The sequence below is a fragment of the Podarcis muralis genome, chromosome 4, assembly GCF_964188315.1.
Source record: "Podarcis muralis chromosome 4, rPodMur119.hap1.1, whole genome shotgun sequence".
Classification (NCBI taxonomy): domain Eukaryota; kingdom Metazoa; phylum Chordata; class Lepidosauria; order Squamata; family Lacertidae; genus Podarcis; species Podarcis muralis.
In genome coordinates this window covers 59,801,816-59,819,154 of record NC_135658.1, presented here as the reverse complement: position 1 = coordinate 59,819,154, position 17,339 = coordinate 59,801,816, and the positions used below count along the sequence as shown (strand labels likewise).

Genomic DNA, 17,339 nt, shown 5'->3' with positions numbered 1-17,339 from the left:
ACAAAAATACTTTGAATGTTTCCAGACAGGTGCTTACTGTGAGATATGCCCAAACCTCTTTGCAAAGTTTTTACATTTTGTCTTTGCCACAGGGGGTGGGATCTTTAGCATCTTCCCACATATACAGCATAGTAGTGTTTGCAGCAAATAACTTCCAGGGAGTACCTGGTTTCAGATGGGCCCACCAGAGGAAAGATGAAATCTAGTTTTTAGGACAAAAGGAAGGACAGCTGTCGGTGACAGGAAATCTAAGTAAATCTTTAGAACTAGGAATAGAAAATGAGACAGAAGCAGGAAAGATAAAGGGTGGGGGAGAAGCAGCTCTTTAGGACCCCACAGATTCCTATTTTCTGGTTTCCAAAAAACTCAGTCCTCTATTCCAGCTATGATTTCATTCATTGGCTAAAACAATCAATGAAAAGCAAGAGCAGCTAGGCTGGCTCATCTCGCAGAAATCATTTAGAACATTGCCTACACATTTTGCTTTATAACTTCCTTTTTCGAAGGGCTAGAAATATAGCTTTTTAAAGAAGAAAGCTCAGAGTCTGGACCCCCTGTAGACTTAATTAGTCTCTCCTAGGTGCTTAAAGGTATCCAGTTACATCTAGGATTCTGAGATTACAAAGCAATAGCTGATCCTCATTTTTGAAAACATAAATCTGTCTCATACCTTATGCAAAACACACAGGTGCCTGGATAGAAAGGTGGGATTAAATATTCAAAAGTTGAACCAATGGAAGAGAGGTGCTGAAGATGGTCATTCTCTAGGGACAGCTCTGCCAGCTATTACACATGTGATGAGCACTAATCCTACTACTATGCCATCAAAACAGACACTGAAAGCAAGTGTGGTGTAGCAGTTGTGAGTGCTAGACTTAGAATAAGGAGACCCAAGCTCAGTTCCCTTCTTGCTCATTGGGTTGCCCTCCCTGTTGAATAGTCACTTTAAAATGTGAAGGTTCATTATTGTTTCACAAGTTGTGTATGTCTTTAAGGGCCAGGGAAAATAACGAGACCCAGTCTTACAGCTGTGAAACATAGCAGGTGCTGCTAGGTTGTGCTGTGTCAGCAATTGGATGTAGTATATAAAGAGCAGCACCTAGCTCTCTCATTTCCCTGGGGGTTGGGTTGGTGGTTGGGCCATGTTTGTTGTTGTTATCTTTAGTGTAAAAGGAGTTTTTGTTTTTGTTATTAAAACCTTGTTAAAGTTTTTTGAGTTCCTTGTTATGCATGGTCTCCCCAGCAAGCTCTCTGCAGCGCTACTAAACTGCAAATATCCAACACTCCCCAGTCCCCCCCATGAGCCTAACCTACCCCACAAGGTTATTGTGAGGTTAAAAGGGAGATATACAGTTACAATATCCCAAACTCTTTGGAAGAAGAGCAGGATAAAATGAAATGGCTATATACCACAAGGTCAGCCTAAAAATCAGTTTACAATGGCAGCAAAATGGGGATATTCAACTAAGTTTTACTCAGAGTAGACCCACTAAAATGAATGAACATGAGTAGATTACTCTCAGTAGATCCACTCTGAGTAAAACTTAGTTGCCTACCACACAAAGACACATCAATACACTTTAAGGCTCTGCAGCTTGTACCGAACTGTTAATTGTCCAAAACTAGGCAAGGCCATATAATCTGTGGCCTCTGTCTAAAAGGAAGCATACAAATTCCACTGCCTTGGGCAGTGAAGGGTTACAAGAACAAAGTCTGTTTTGAGGTTTGGAAAAGGAGGTGATTAATTAGCCCCAGCCCATCTCCAGTGCACGTTTTGAACAGCAAGCTACGGACAGGTTGCTCTTGGATTTGTATCTTTGCAACAAATACATCTATAAAGGAAGATGCCTGACATTTGGAGGGAGAAAGAGCAGGGAAACCTCTCTCCTTCCAATTCACATTTTTGCAAACCCAGAGTATTTAGTGATTCTCACTGTGAGGATAATAGTAATCATGAAAAGCATGCTGATGAAATACTGTATAGGGAAACTAATTAGTAAGTGTTACAGTGCTCTTTATGCTTGTTTACCAGCCAAGGGAACACTCAGGCTTATGTGCTGGTGGCAGATGACTAATGAATGGAGACTCGACCTGCTTTCAATGGATAATGACCCAACACATTCAGAATCTGTAATGATAAAATATAAAACAAAAAGGCAATGCCATGTCCTCCCTCCTCCTCTGTCTTTCTCTGTCCTCCGAACATGCATATTCAGCCCTAGAACACAATGGCTGTGAAATAAGGTGTCTGTATGTGTGCTTTTAAAAAGTAATTGACCATGATGTAAAAATAAAAGACATGCTTAGGTCCTGCAATGGTAGTACAGCTTCATACTTTAAAGACATTTTGGTGGTTCTTCTGGTTGAAACATTAATTATCTACAAGGGTTTTCAACCTTTTGGAGGTGCCCTTGCCCAACTACATTCTTTCTGCAGCACCCCTGTGGGGCTCAGGAGCCCAGTTATGTGACCCCTTGCCTGCAAAGCAGGCAGCCTCTCACCCTTTTTCAAACACCCTCCCTTGTGAAGTGTTCCCTCAGCCTCCTCTCCTCTCCCTTCTCATTTGGAGTCCTCTGGGCAGCCACTGCTGCCACCCCTACTCTCTGTGCTGCACCCCACCCCCACCCCTCAAAGAGAGGTGCCTCCTCACACTGCCCCACAGATGCCTGAGTCTTGTCTGTCCATTCCCAACAGCAAGGGCTGGTGGACTGGCTGGCCGGCCTCCCTCGCCCACTTGTTTGCTTGCTTACTCTGAGGCCACCACAGTTCCTGGCAACCAGCACCCCCTGGCCAGCTCTAGAGGCACCATTCTCCTGAGAAGCTTGTAGCCAGGGCTGCTGCAACAAACAGATGTGCAAACCTTTGGAAAACAGAGATGCAAGACGGCATCAGAGGAGGGAGGGAAGCAAAGAGGGACAGAGGCCAGTGTTGCCCACAGCATGCCTGACCATCATTCAAGGCATCACAGGGTGCCACGGCACACTGGTTGAAAACTACTGGTCTACGCTGATAGCCATTTTGGAGTAGATTCCAATGTCCAGTCCAAATTAGCAGTTGGTGTACTATCTTTTATGATATCATTGTGCTCCTGCATCATTTCCATGATGGTTTTATTGTTTCTGGGGAGAAATGTGGGTAGAATACTCTATAGATTAGATTACTAATATTGTAGAAATGAGTCCTGTACCATTTTGTCACAAGTTTATCCCTTTGTCACATTCCTAATCTGAATTTTTCATATATAAAAAGGAAACAATATATAAACAATATCCTTACACTTTCTAGATTGCTACAGGTATTTCCTTCCAACCAGGTGGTTCAGTGCCTACAAGGCCAGATTAAAAGGACTGTGTAAAATAAGGTACCAGAAAACACCTCTAAGATACCTTGAGCTTAGCAAGGGTATTACAATAAGGGCTGTACACTTGCTTGTATTGCTTGCCAACCCATCCTATTTGACACCCCTGTCAAACACCACACCCCTTACAGGTTAAAAACTTTCTCCCTTTCATTACCCTCCCCACCCCCGCCAGTGGCAGAGACAACAGGGGAAGCACAGAAAGGGTTGCAAAGCCCACCACACACTGACCCAACCTTCCCCTTTCCAGCCCACCTGTTTGGCGCCAACTATTCCCAGTTATCTCCTCCTTACCCCCTTCCTGGCCTCAGCCATCTGCCTGCTTGCTTCGCCAAAGCCAAATCATCCTGCTGCTGCTTTTCTCTTCCTCAGCCTCCAATGCTGCTATGGCTGAAATGGCAGCATTGTGTGAGATGTGCAGCATCAGAGCAGGATACTTGCTGCCTTGTTCTGCCTTGTCTGTTCCTCTGCAGCTCACCTGAGTTGCCCATGCACTCACTCATCTGACCTGCCTGCATGGGCTGCCCACATGCTGTTCTGTCATCATGCAGCAGTTTGTGTGGCCACTTATTGGTAGCCACACCAACTACAACATGCCCAAAGTCTTACAGTTTTATTATACAGTGGTATCTCGGGTTACAGATGCTTTGGGTTACGTGTTTTCAGGTTACGGACACGCCGAAACATGGAAGTACCGGAACGGGTTACTTCCAGGTTTTGGCACTTGCGCATGCGAAGATACACTAAATCGTGCTTTGCACATGCGCAGAAGCACCGAATCGCATCCCATGCGTGTGCAGATGCAGTGCTGCAGGTTGCGAACGCTGCGGGTTGCGAACATGCCTCCCGCGCTGATCACGTTCGCAACCCGAGGTTCCACTGTATAGTAAGATAAACTTTCATGAACCGCATACACAAAAATACTTTGAGCACATGCAGTTGCACACAAACAAAACTATTTTGGTAACCTTCAAAAGAAATTACTCTGAGCATGTGTAATTTCATATTTAAAACTCATTTCTCATTATTTTTGCTCACTTCCTAACTTGGGTCAGCCACCAGCTCTTAGGCTACCTCCCTCACATGGGTATTGTGAAGTTATTTTATTTATTTAACAATTTATTGATTGCTTCATAGTATAAAGCCATTAAAGCAGCAAACAAGTTAAAAACAGAATAAAACATACACAAGTTCCAGAAACAATATAACCATTTCAGCAAACTCTGAAAACAAGTAAGCCACCTTTACAAATGCTAAAAACAATGAAACAATTTCTTCATAGATACAATTGTTTCATCAGTCACTGGGAGCAGATCCACATCCAGTGTTCGAAACTCCCATTGTTCTAGGCGCATTTTACAACAGGGAATTTCATTAGTGCGAGCAGTTTCTGAGCTCTGGGCGCAGTACTGCACCTAAGATTTCAGATTAAAACTGCAGAGTGGAAGGAAAGGAGGACCTTTCTCTTCTTCCCCACTTCCAGTTACTCTCTGAAGACTGGAGAAGAGATCCTCTTAATAATATTAGGTGGGTGGGCAGGGGAAGGACTGGAGCATGTGAAAAGTGAACATAATATTTTAGCTGCAGTTCATTCATTTTCAGCTTTGCATTCTTGTTATAAAAAAGTGCACCTAGACATTCCGTTGTTGCGCCCATAACCTAGGTTTAAGGTGCCATTTAGCTCCTAGCTTTCATATCTCAGTTTCTAACGCTGTCCACATCATATATTTAAAGCATATGGAACATAAATTTAAAGCACACGACTTCTCCTAAGGAATCCTTGGAAAGCAATTTGTTAAGGGTGCTGGAAACTGTAGTACTGTGATGCAGGAACTACAGATCCCAGAATTATTTGGGAGAAGCCATGTGCTTTAAATGTAAAATGGATCCAAAAGGGGACTTAGTGCTCATATAATGATGTATCATACACATCAAATTTGGGTTCCCTTAACCAGAGTATTGTATTTTTGAACCATCCAGATCCATATTATTCTGGGTACCCCTGCAAATAAGCAAATTAAACACTCATCCCCTCAGCATGAACCTTTGTAAGTGTGGCTTTTGGTCATCATGCATTCAAGTGGCTGGCACAAAAACAGCACTTTTCACTGGGGAAAACACTTGGTCTTCTTGAACAGAAGAGTCTCCAGATTATCAAATTGCATGAGATGAGGTAGCCCAAGCTTACTTTGGGGTGCAAGAGCATACAGATTTCCATTCTTTATTTAGGCACCTCATGCAGTTGTTTCAAACTTTTAAATGAGGAACTGGAATGCAGTTTCAGCCTCATCTCAAGGAGGGTGTTCAATCAGTTTCGGCTCTGTACCAAAATATGTTGGTGAGTGACTATTCAGATGTTTCACTTATGTGTTAGAACAGTGTGTCAGGCAAGCTGAACTGAGTAGCATTGCACATAACCAGCAGCCCCAACCTGGCATCTGTGCATGCGTTGTGAATGCTTGCAGAGGCAGAGCCTTTGCATGTAAAGCAGGGAACCAGATTGCATGAAAGCCTTTGCAAGTACAGGTGTACCTACAGAGGCTCCTTTCCTGCAGATATTCATGGTGAACATACAAGTGCCAGGTGTGAATAGCGCATGACAGGGGAATGGCTCCTCAGCAATGGTCTGACATGTGAGTAAGACTAAATACGGCTATTAACAGCCTCTTTTAGGAAGTGTCTGATGAGCTAAATAGAGGGTTTTCAAATGAGTCACAAAGCTGCACAGATGACTTCTTCCTCCCTCACCACTAAAATGTGGAACCACTTGCAAGTAAGATAAGGTTTATAAGATGGCGGTTGTACAGCCATTAGCCATCAAATATTTATCGTGGCTTCCTTATTTGCACATGGATGTAAGCGGTGGGGAGGGGGGAATTGCACTTCCTGTAATTTTCGCTATACAATGAAACTCTCTGCTTCCCATTAAAATCTTCATCAGTAAAATGAATACTAGGTAGCAGTAGGGAATTAAAGCTTTCAAGATACTGTGTGGGAATTAATTGCACACAGCATTTAATACTAACTTGTAGTATCAACCTTCTACACTAGATGGCAAAATGGTGCCATTTTTCACTTCTTGTTTCTGTGCTACATTTTGGAATTTCTGTTTGTACACAATTCAGATTTCTTATTCATGGGCACATGAATGGCATTCTTACAAAGTCTTAATTATGGGTTTTTTAAAATAAAAAGCCCTCTTTCTATCATGTGCTCCTTTCAGACTTTGTAATGCCCATCACTTCACCTTCTTAAATATATATCAGAAATGTGATTGTTCCATCAAACATTAATGGACACCATTTAGTACTTGAAATGCTTTGAAAAGGGCTTGGTCCAAGTTCTTAGGCTGAAATCCAAGGGTAAAACCTTAATTGGCTTTTGATATTATGGTCTTCTCAGTACTTGGAAAAAATGGTTCCACCAATTTATCATACCTATTCCCCACCCTCTTTCCCCCTACTACTCATTGGAGGAAAATAATTATAATTTCGCTTTAGGCAACATATCAGACTTCATGAATTGAATTCATTCTAAACGTAGATAATCTGTGCCCATAAATTCCTGCTGAGCATCTATTCCCCCACAACCACTCCCCCCCCCCATTGCATCTGACTCTTATTGCATCCTCCAGGTCCCTACCTGCCCTCCCCATTACCTCATTTCTAACTCTCAGCAAGCTGAAAACCCTGGAAAATCTGGCTCTTTGGTTCATTATAATTTTATTATCAATATGATGGGGTCCCCCCCTTTTGTATCCTGCCTGATGTTGCATAACCCATTGGGGGACCACACACAAATAAGTGTAATTTCAGAAGCACTGTTTTGAAATGTTTAAGGCTAGGGCTACAAATTATACAACTGGCCCCTGCAGTGGTCCCTTTCACAGTGATGTGATCTGCAAGAATCAGGTAATACTTGCCTCTGATGCCCCAAGTTAGCAGTTCAAGTTGAAGACACAGCTACAAGGGTGACCTGTGTGTGGAGTGGGCAACTCTGTCCAGGGCTCTGCAGTGTATTTTTGAATATCATATGCACATAGAATTATGGATAGGCACCTTTCATTGCTTGTCCCCACCACTGGCAAAAAAATATTTATTTAGGAGTATTTCTATATTCTAAATAGTTCAGTATTTAGTTCTTAATTCGTGCAGATAATTAAGCTGGCTTGAATAACGGCAGTCACTAATTTCTCTCACACAGTAAGCACCGTTCTTTCCATGCCAGAGTCAAGACACAGGAAGAAAGGAGATAGAGGCATTCAAACCCAACTTCTTAAAACTTCCTACATACCATGGTAGTAATACACCATTATTCCCCATGGCCCATTTAGAATGGGAAAAGCAGCTTTTGGAAGCAGCAGGGGAGTGGAGGGAGTGGGTTATTCTGCTTAGTCCTTTCCCTGCCTCCAAATCACACATCCCCAGTGGCTACCCCTGCCCCAGCTACTCTAATGCTGCAGCTGGTGCAGAAGATGTCAGTCCACCTTGTACTAAAATTGAGATATTAGAACTTTACAACACTAGATCTATGTATATAAACTGTACTAGCTTCTAGGTGTCATTAAAGTTCTGATCTTGATTTTGGAGATTGTAAGTAGTCTAGACCTATTCCTATAAGAATCCCTCCACATCTTTTGGAAAGGTCCTGATACATATTTTTTGCTTAAAGAAGTGTGGCCCTGGACTTCCAGCCCAAAGTCCTGTTCTGACAGCATCACCACTGAAAGATGGCAAAAACAACAACAACAACACAACACAACAAAAACCCTGCTGCAGCTGTGTCAGCACACAGGAAGAGGTTTGCAACTCTCTCTTTAAAATCAAATGAGCCTTGATCAGGACTGCTTCCATAGATCAAAAGTTACTCCTTGCAACTGCCTGAGATCATCATTATGGGCAGCATATACTCTGCTTCAGTTCTGCTGCTTAAATAATTTTAGCTCCCTCTGTATAAACCAACTTACGATCCCAGTGAAAAAACAGCCATGGCCCATGAAACAAGTAGGAATGGATAATCAATTTTTATCACTTGTATTATGAGTAGGACCCATAGCTTTGGGTGAGTTATTATAGTTTCTCTGCTAGGAATGGAAGTGTATAGATGTTTAATCTCTCTTCCATTGCTACGTATCAGCCCAGATGGACAGGAAAAGAAAGCAATGTTAGCTCATACTGCAGCTTGTGCTTTACCCTGTGACCTTTAACCAGAGGTGCCAACTTGAATAAAATATTGGGGGTGGGGCAAGGTAAGCCCCGCCCCACATAATTGATCACAAGACACAGTGCACACACACCATTTGAATGACGATGCTCATCAATTTTGTGGGGGCTCGGTCCCTAGGAGTTGGCTCCTGTGACTTTAACCATGGCATTCTACTTTGCTAGGTATTCACCTCCATCTTCACTGCTTTCCAAATAAAGTTAGATCAGCTTAAGTATCCGGCCTTCTCAGTCAACACATGTCCTGACTCCACCCCAAGTCTCTAGGTGCTTCCTTTTTCACAGACTGAGAGATAGTTTCTTACATTAACACTTCAACACATGGCAGAAAGGTCTAAACAAATCTATAGAGGGTTATGAGAGTCAGCATAATTGTTTTTCCATCTCAAAAACTTCTTTCCACCTACACCCCAGGGCATACTGAGCTCCTCCCCAGCCACCCCACCCCACTGCTTCATTTCTGCTGCTGCCTTAGCCCAGTAAATCCCCATCCTTTCCTTTCTAACATGTGATAATACAAGTTGCAGTGAGAGCCAAAGGAACTCTGAAACAAAAACATGATTCACTGGAAAACCTTGTCTGCCCAATTTGGAAATTAATTTAAAGTGACTTAGCTAAACCCACAAAGGAAGTCAGTAGCACAGTAGAAGTCAGTTGCCACACTCATGTTTTGCTACTGCAGGATACCAACCCTGATGTACATAATACATACTCTAGTCCTTTTATGAACTCCAGCAGGACTGAGTGCAAACTCAGTTGCCTCCTTCCCATGAATCTTCTAATCTTGGTTCTTTTCTGCTAGGCATTCATTTTTATTCAGTGCCTTCCTGAGTGATTTTATGGTCCTAGGTTAATGCCGCTCAGCATCATGGAAGTACTGAACCATAGGGCTTCTCCGGTTGCTAGAATGGATGCTCATTTTTTATTTAAAACTACATGGGTAAAAAAACACAGCTTCCTAGACTACCATACTTCAAAATTTCACATTTTTCAGTGGTAAAGCATACACATTCTTTCATTCAGCTAAATGCAGAAATCTCCCTTCATTTCAAAGAGCATTGCAGACTTTCTCTCACTTGGAGCCTCTCTGTAGCCTGCATTACTGTCATTTATTTTATTTTGTGAAAGTCCTTCACTGTGCAGCCCCACCCCATGCTTCAGAGAGCAAGACGTCAGAAAAGAGGAACAGAATGCAATGTACTCTAGAGAAGTGCACTTACCAATTATATTTATTCAGCTGCATGGGGAAATCTCAGCAGTTCAGAGCAAATGTTCACTGAGGTGAGTAACTCTGCAAACCAGTTTAGCTGGTGGGTCACAGGGGAGTTCCAAGCATCAAGAGTATGCTGTGCCTATAATATTCAACTGAACATTATTATTGGCCAATGAATGGGCTTAAACCCCCTAAGTATGATGAGTCTTTCTAGGAGAAAACTGGACACGAGCCATAGCCTTCTTAAGTCAGGACAAGCCCTCTATAAACCACACAAGAATGGATATTATGGTGGGAGGATAATTGTGGTGAATAGCATACTGTGTATTTATTAGAGCTGAGCCAAAATTCAGCAGGTGACATTTTTCTTGGAATATGTTAAAGATTTTTCTTTTTCTCCACCCAATAGATAAAGGCCACTTTCTGCACACGCTCCAAACTCAAAAATCTGTTCAAGCAAGTAACATGTAGCTAGCGGAATTACATTTACTTACTTCATCTGTGCATGTAATTCTTGTCTTCCCCTTCCCACTCTATAAAAATCTTTGTATTTTAGCATTTGGCTTTCTAAGTTTTAGAAGGTAATTTTATCACTAGAAGCTTCCCCATGTTCTTAGAACTGCATGGATGTAAAGAAGAGTTTGGATTTGATATCCCGCTTTATCCCTACCCGAAGGATTCTCAAAGCGGCTAACATTCTCCTTTCCCTTCCTCCCCCACAACAAACACTCTGTGAGGTGAGTGGGGCTGAGAGACTTCAGAGAAGTGTGACTAGCCCAAGGTCACCCAGCAGCTGCATGTGGAGGAGCAGGGAAGCGAACCCAGTTCACCAGATTACGAGTCTACAGCTCTTAACCACTACACCACACTGGTAAAAGCTACCCCTGCATTATAGGGATATTTCCTAAGATTTTGCTACACTCCGCCTTCTGAGCTTTGGGAGAGTAAAATCCAAAGCTTCTCTCTTTGCTTACTTTTTTCTTAGGACTGGGCTGAGAAGAGGAGTCCTGGTCAATAGGGCAGTTTAGGCTATGGCAGGAGGTTCATCCCATCTAGGAGCAGCCTATTGTAAAAAAAATACTTTGAGAGGGAGGATACTTATACCAAAAAAGGGTTTGACATTCATGAAAAGTCCCTCTCTGGGCCATTATTAAAGTAAGCCAAACTAATAATAATGTCTATAATATTCTTGAGTTAACAACATCAGAACAGGGATAGGTTTACAGTAAAAATCAAATATCTTCCCTACACACAAATGCTATATAACTAGAGCCAAGATTGTGAGTAGCTTTGTAATGGAATTTGCTCCCACATGATTTTGTGATGGCCACCAGCAGCGATAGCTTTAAAAGAGGATTAGACAAATTCATGGCGGGTAAGGCTATTAATAGCTACAAGGCACAATGGCTACACTCCACCTCCACTGTTGGTGGTAGTATGCCTCTGAATGCCAGTTGCTGCAAATCACAAGTGGGGAGAAGGCTGCTTTTTTAAAAAGCTCATGTTCTGCTTATAGGCTTCCCATGGCCATCTGATTGGCCACTCTGATGCTGACCTTGATCCATCAGGGATCTGCTCATGTTCTTAGACCCAGTCTCCCTCCTACATACTCTCTCTGCCTCTGGATACCTTGGCTGTTGTTTGTGCTGGGCTGGCTGCTGCTCAGCCTTTCATTTTTAGTCATTGCCTTCCTTTTCTTCTCTATCTTCTCTATCTTGCCCATTGACTTTTCAGGATAATTTGTGGAATTTGTCGCCACAAGATGTGGTTACTGCCTCTACCTTTGACAGCTTTAAGAGAGAATTAGACAAATACACGGCCCGTCTATCAGCTCAGCAAGTAGTCAGGATGGCTGCATGTACCTTCTGGTTTCAGCAGCCTATGTTTCTAAACACCACTTGCTAGGGAACATGCCCTGCTCGTGGGCTTTCCACCTGTATCTAAATGGCAGCGGTCACTGTGGGAAGAAAGAGGATGCTCGACTCAATGGGCCTTTGGCCCGTCGCAGCAGTGCTCTTCTTTCTACTGCTTTTGCTTCTGTAAGCGTCTTTCTTATGCTTTTTTCTTCCCTCAGCGATCTCCAACAGTCACAACTGCCGTTCTCTTTAAAATGGTTCAACATTCCTCCTCTGTGTCTGGCGTGCCCTCCTCTAAGTCAGGGAAAAGTTCCTGTTGTGTCATCACCCTGACCAGGGCATTGCAACTGGCCTCAAGCGCATGAACTGGTGCTGTGTTTTTACCATGGTGAGTTGTCAAAAGCCATTTCCCCACAGCATTTTCATTACCCACACGTTGAAGAACAATATTTTCACAGGCTTGGAAAAATAGTAATTTGAAGACTGCTCACGTGCAAAGCTTCCTACAATTTATTTTTATATATATATATAAAGATTTCACACCATTGCAAGCAGGGCCATCACCCAATTAAGAAATCTTAGTCAATTAATCAAATGAATTTAAAGTGATTAATTAATCAAATTGATATAAATTTGCATATGACTTAAAGCAATAGGTATTAAGAAAAAGGCAGACTTTCATTGTTTTCAGATGATGCATGCATGTGTCACCACAGTCACCATCTCAAAAGAAGCATTTGCTCCTGTGGGAGAGAGAAGAGGGAATGCCTTTTCGAAGGAAGCACCTGCCATCTGCAGTTTTTTAAGTACTTGTCTTAATTAACATTTTAAAATGTGCTTTCTGATTAATTTAAGGTTTTGCTGTTGAAGTGTAAAGCCCTGAACAGCCTGGGATCTGCTTCCCTGTGAGACCTCCTTTTCCAAGATCATCATGTTCAAGCCTTTAGGTCATCAAGCGAGGTCCTCTTGTGGGTGCCACATGCCCTGGAAGTTTGCTTATTTTAGTACCAGTGGAAGAGTCTTTAGTGCTGAAGGACAGGAGGGGGGAGTATTATCCCATCTTAAAAAGAACTGATCCCTATTCTGAGTCCATCTCCCTGCTGACCAGGAGAACCTTTGTATTGTCTGCTTTATTGTCTCCATTTGCTAGCCCTCACCCAACTCATAATGGCTTCCTTAGTATTAGATGAAAAGGAGGAGGAGTGTAGCAACCACCCATTGTTGACAACCTATCTGCTGGTAAATTTGTATGGTTAACTTCTTCGTGTCTCCTGTCTGCTCCAATCAGCAGAAGGCTTGTCACACCTTTCTGGTTGATCTGTCCCAGTAGCGTGGTGGCAAATTTAGAAATGCAAGGTCCCTTCATGACAGTCACACCATGCTGCCTCACACCCATGTCTGAGATTATACGCTTTAACTTCCAGAACGAAAGTTTTCCCTAAAGCTTCCTGAGTGTAGTTTTGTGATTTTTAAAGATTTCTCAGCACCTTACCAATTTACTCCCCAGAAAGCTGAACATCACAATTAAAGCAAAAGTCATATTATATGACTGACAAATCAATACAGCATTTATAATCTATAAAAAAATATTAACAACATAACCAAAAAATAAACTAAGCACTGTTAAGGCCATACACACACTCTCCACACCCCCATGACTCATAAGCTTTCACTCTGTTCAGCTCATTAGAACAAACATACAGTGGTACCTCAGGTTAAGTACTTAATTCGTTCCAGAGGTCTGTACTTAACCTGAAACTGTTCTTAACCTGAATCACCACTTTAGCTAATGGGGCCTCCTGCTGCTGCCGTGCCGCCAGAGCACGATTTCTGTTCTCGTCCTGAAGCAAAGTTCTTAACCTAAAGCACTATTTCTGGGTTAGTGGAGTCTGTAACCTGAAGTGTATGTAACCTGAAGCGTATGTAACCCGAGGTACCACTGTACACATAATGCCCAAGGCAACAACTCCCTTCTAAAGGTTCCTTGGGCAAGACAGGTGGAAAAACCATTGCCTAAAGGCCAACTGAGTCTGCCTCCCCTCACATAGGAAGCTGACCCTGCTGGAACCTGGCTGCCAAAAAAGGGGTCCATGGCACCACCACTTCCACCTGGGTCCCTAGGTGACTATACCCATGATCTATCCTTCTTTAAAAAATTGTTGTGACGTTTGACTGTGTTCTGTCTTGGTATTCTACACAGACACATTTGAAATGGCTGTAGACATGCCAACATTTATGCTTTACTCATTTCTGTCTTACTTTCAGAAGTTCTTCCCTTACAATGGGGTGGATCCTTTTTGCCAGCAGTGACCCTTGCAAGACAATTACTTAAGTTGCTTGGGGAGGGGAACTCTTAGCAGACAAATGCAGACAGTGGAAAGCCTAAGCAACCTCTTTCCACTGGTCTTTAACTCCCCAATCACAGCCTTCCAAGACTGCTTTAAATTAAACAAACAAACACTGAGGTCTGAGGAAAAAAGATCCTGAACTCTGTCACATCTGGTTTAGCCTTTCAAAGACTGGTGTGTGTGTGTGTGTGTGTGTGTGTGTGTGTGTGTGTGTAAGGAATGGAAATTGACTGGTGAGGCATGGGTAAATAAAGTTAGCCTCTGCTGCTGTGACACTGATTCAGATTTTGGCAGAATAGGTAGATTTAGTTCAAAGAGAAATCAGAGAATAGGCAAAAATTGTTTCAATATACATTCCAGGAACAAAAAGAGGCTGTGCATTTGACCCTAGGCAGTTGCCATTTCAGGATGGCTATTTTTACAGCTAAGATGGCTATAAAAGTTTCATACACTATTTTTCAATGTCACACCCACACCCCTCTTTTTCCTGCCCATTTGAAAGGTTTAGAACAGGAGCACCTGTGCTTGCATTATTTTCTTTGTGATATATTCTTGTTTTCCTTCATCAGATTCACCATATAAGCGGCAAACTAAGAAGAATGAAGCTCAAGGAATGCAACATATGTTTTCCATTTCCCATGCAAAACTATTTCTCCATCTGATTTATTACCCACCTGAACAAAATTATGTTTTTATTCCATGTTTATTTCAATTTCCTCAGCATCCCCCATGTCTGGGGTGGGTATGGGACAAGGAATGTAAACTGCCAATGATGTTGGACAAAGAAATCAGCTTTGAAATACAAATTTACAGCAAATCCAGGTTCTCTCCATGCATACAAATGAAAAATGCTGCTGCAATAATTTTTAAACTAGCAAATGCAAGGTAATCATGGGAAGAGTGGTCTTCAATCTCCTCCAGACATCTTTTACTGAATGCTGGGACTGTAGGATAAATCCACTGACAGCTATAAAACACTGCAGTGGCAGAAAACCTGCATATATTTGGTTGTAGCATGTGCATACTGTAGTTCTTTCTGGGACACCCAGAAGCACCATTGGGACCACAGTAAGATGCTTCCTTGGCCGTCTTTGAAAATCATGGTTATTTGCTGGATGAACCTACTTGCCCACCATAGAAGTGATCACAAGAGCTAATAATACTCTATATACTGTGAAGCAAATTAATTACCATGCTTGAATGGGCAAGTAAAGAATCGTAAGGCTTACTTGTGGGATCATAATGAAAAATGCATAGCCTGTGCCTTAGGAAAAAGGGGCTCTCATCCAACCTGTTCTACAAATCTGGGCAAAGACAGGTGAGCCTATTATGTAAGACTGGCTGAGTAGTCTTAGCAAGGCTAATCTGCCACTGAAAGATGTGTTCCTATTTAGGTAGTACCAAAGTTTGCCAAAATAAGCAAGCTGTGTTCTATAAATTGTCTAGTTCAAGAGGGATCTGATTCTGAACAGCACCTTTGGCTCCCAGTATGTTTCCGAGCACAATTCAAAGTGTTGGTGCTGACCTTTAAAGCCCTAAACGGCCTCGGTCCTGTATATCTGAAGGAGCATCTCCACCATAGCTGTCAACTTACAGATTTGAAAATAAGGGACCAGCAGCCAAAATAAGGGACCTGCAGCCTCACCTGTTCCAGGCACTCCGGTCTTCCTGTCCTCCTGCAGTCTGGTCAAACTCATGCTGGTAGCTTCAAGAACACTGTCCAACCAACTTTGTAACTAGAGTTTCAACTGAATAGAATCTGAATCACATGCACCACAAGGCCTATGCAGCCTCAACTTAAGATGGCTACCCAGCCTGGCTTTGCACTGCAAAGTTTGCAGCAGCACATGCAACAAAATGGCGTCCAGCATTCAAAAACCTCCTCAGCTTGCATTAACTAGCCACACACAAGGCATGCAAGCTCCACCCCCCAGTCGTTCTTAGACTTCTTATTGGGAGAGCAACACAGCCAAGCAACACAGTTGGAGCCTCCCTCCTCCCTGGCCAGCAGGGAGGGAGGGAGAGGAGCTGCTTCCTTTGAAATTTAAGGGACATCCATCAATAAGGGACAGCAGCGGGACATGGCGCTGGAATAAGGGACTGTCCCTTCAAATAAGGGACACTTGACAGCTATGGTCTCCACCCCCATCGTTCAGCCCGGACACTGAGATCCAGCACCGAGGGCCTTCTGACGGTTCCCTCATTGCGAGAAGTGAGGTTACAGGGAACCAGACAGAGGGCCTTCTTGGTAGTGGCGCCCGCCCTGTGGAACGCCCTCCCTTCAGATGTGAAGGAAATAAGCAGCTATCTTCTCTTTAAAAGACATCTGAAGGCAGCCCTGTTTAGGGAGGTTTTTAATATTTAATGCTGTGTTGTTTTTAAACACTTGATTGGAAGCCACGCAGAGTGGCTGGGGAAACTCAGCCAGATGGGCAGGGTATAAATAATAAATTATTATTATTATTATTATTATTATTATTATTATTATTATTATTATTATTTTTAGGGAATAGTGAGGATAGAACAACAACAACAACAACAACAACAACAACAACAACAACAAGAAGAAGTTTTGCCACCCTTCTGTAAACCAACCAAAGTAGTGTACTGCAAATAAATACAATCAAGACAACAGCATTATAAACACTGTTAAATCAACAGAGCATCATGAAGTACATTACAAGCAGCAATACTAGGAAAAATGCAAAAGACGAAATTAAAAAGATGTGCCATCACATCTTTGGTAAAAGCAGAGAAAGTAGGGAGTTGGACCGACCATAGCTCTGAAAGCAGCACATTCAACCATCATGCATGGCCATCAAACAGGCCTCTGTAAGTGATGGTATCTTCAAAAAGTCCTCTACATCCATATTATAATACATTTATGGCTAGGGTGCATAGAATGTAACATGTTACTATGGAGGAGATATTTGGTTTGATTTGGATCTCAGTATGAACCTACCCATTTCACACTTTCTGAAATGGCATGTGAACCAAAGCACAGCTATCCTTTAAAATTCACACTTCTCCAATTTTTGTGATGCAGTTCTCCAAGTAAATAATGTGCACAAAAATGCATATATTACAAGAAACTGCTTCAAAATGTGTATGCTAGGAGAAATTTGTACTAAAATTCTGACTGGAAATTTGCAAACTCATGCACAAAAGTGAAGAACTTGAAAATGGAAAAATAAGAAGCAGCGAGAAGCCAGAATGGACATATGCATCAATTTCTCATCCATCAGTTTCTCATCCATCCTTCCTTGGCTCATATAAACAAAAGAAAATGCACACTGCTACTTGTTCATTTCCTAGAGCATTTTTAGGCATGCCTATCAAATG

The 17,339-nt window shown here is 42.4% G+C and overlaps 1 long non-coding RNA gene across 1 annotated transcript; it reads left to right on the top strand.

The window, feature by feature from the left end:
* Positions 1-11,875: 11,875 nt before the first annotated feature.
* Positions 11,876-15,439, top strand: LOC114595342 (uncharacterized). Its single transcript, XR_003706262.2, has 3 exons — positions 11,876-12,037; positions 12,505-12,617; positions 14,567-15,439. It is a non-coding gene; the product is annotated as an uncharacterized LOC114595342 (long non-coding RNA).
* The last annotated feature ends 1,900 nt before the right edge of the window (positions 15,440-17,339 follow it).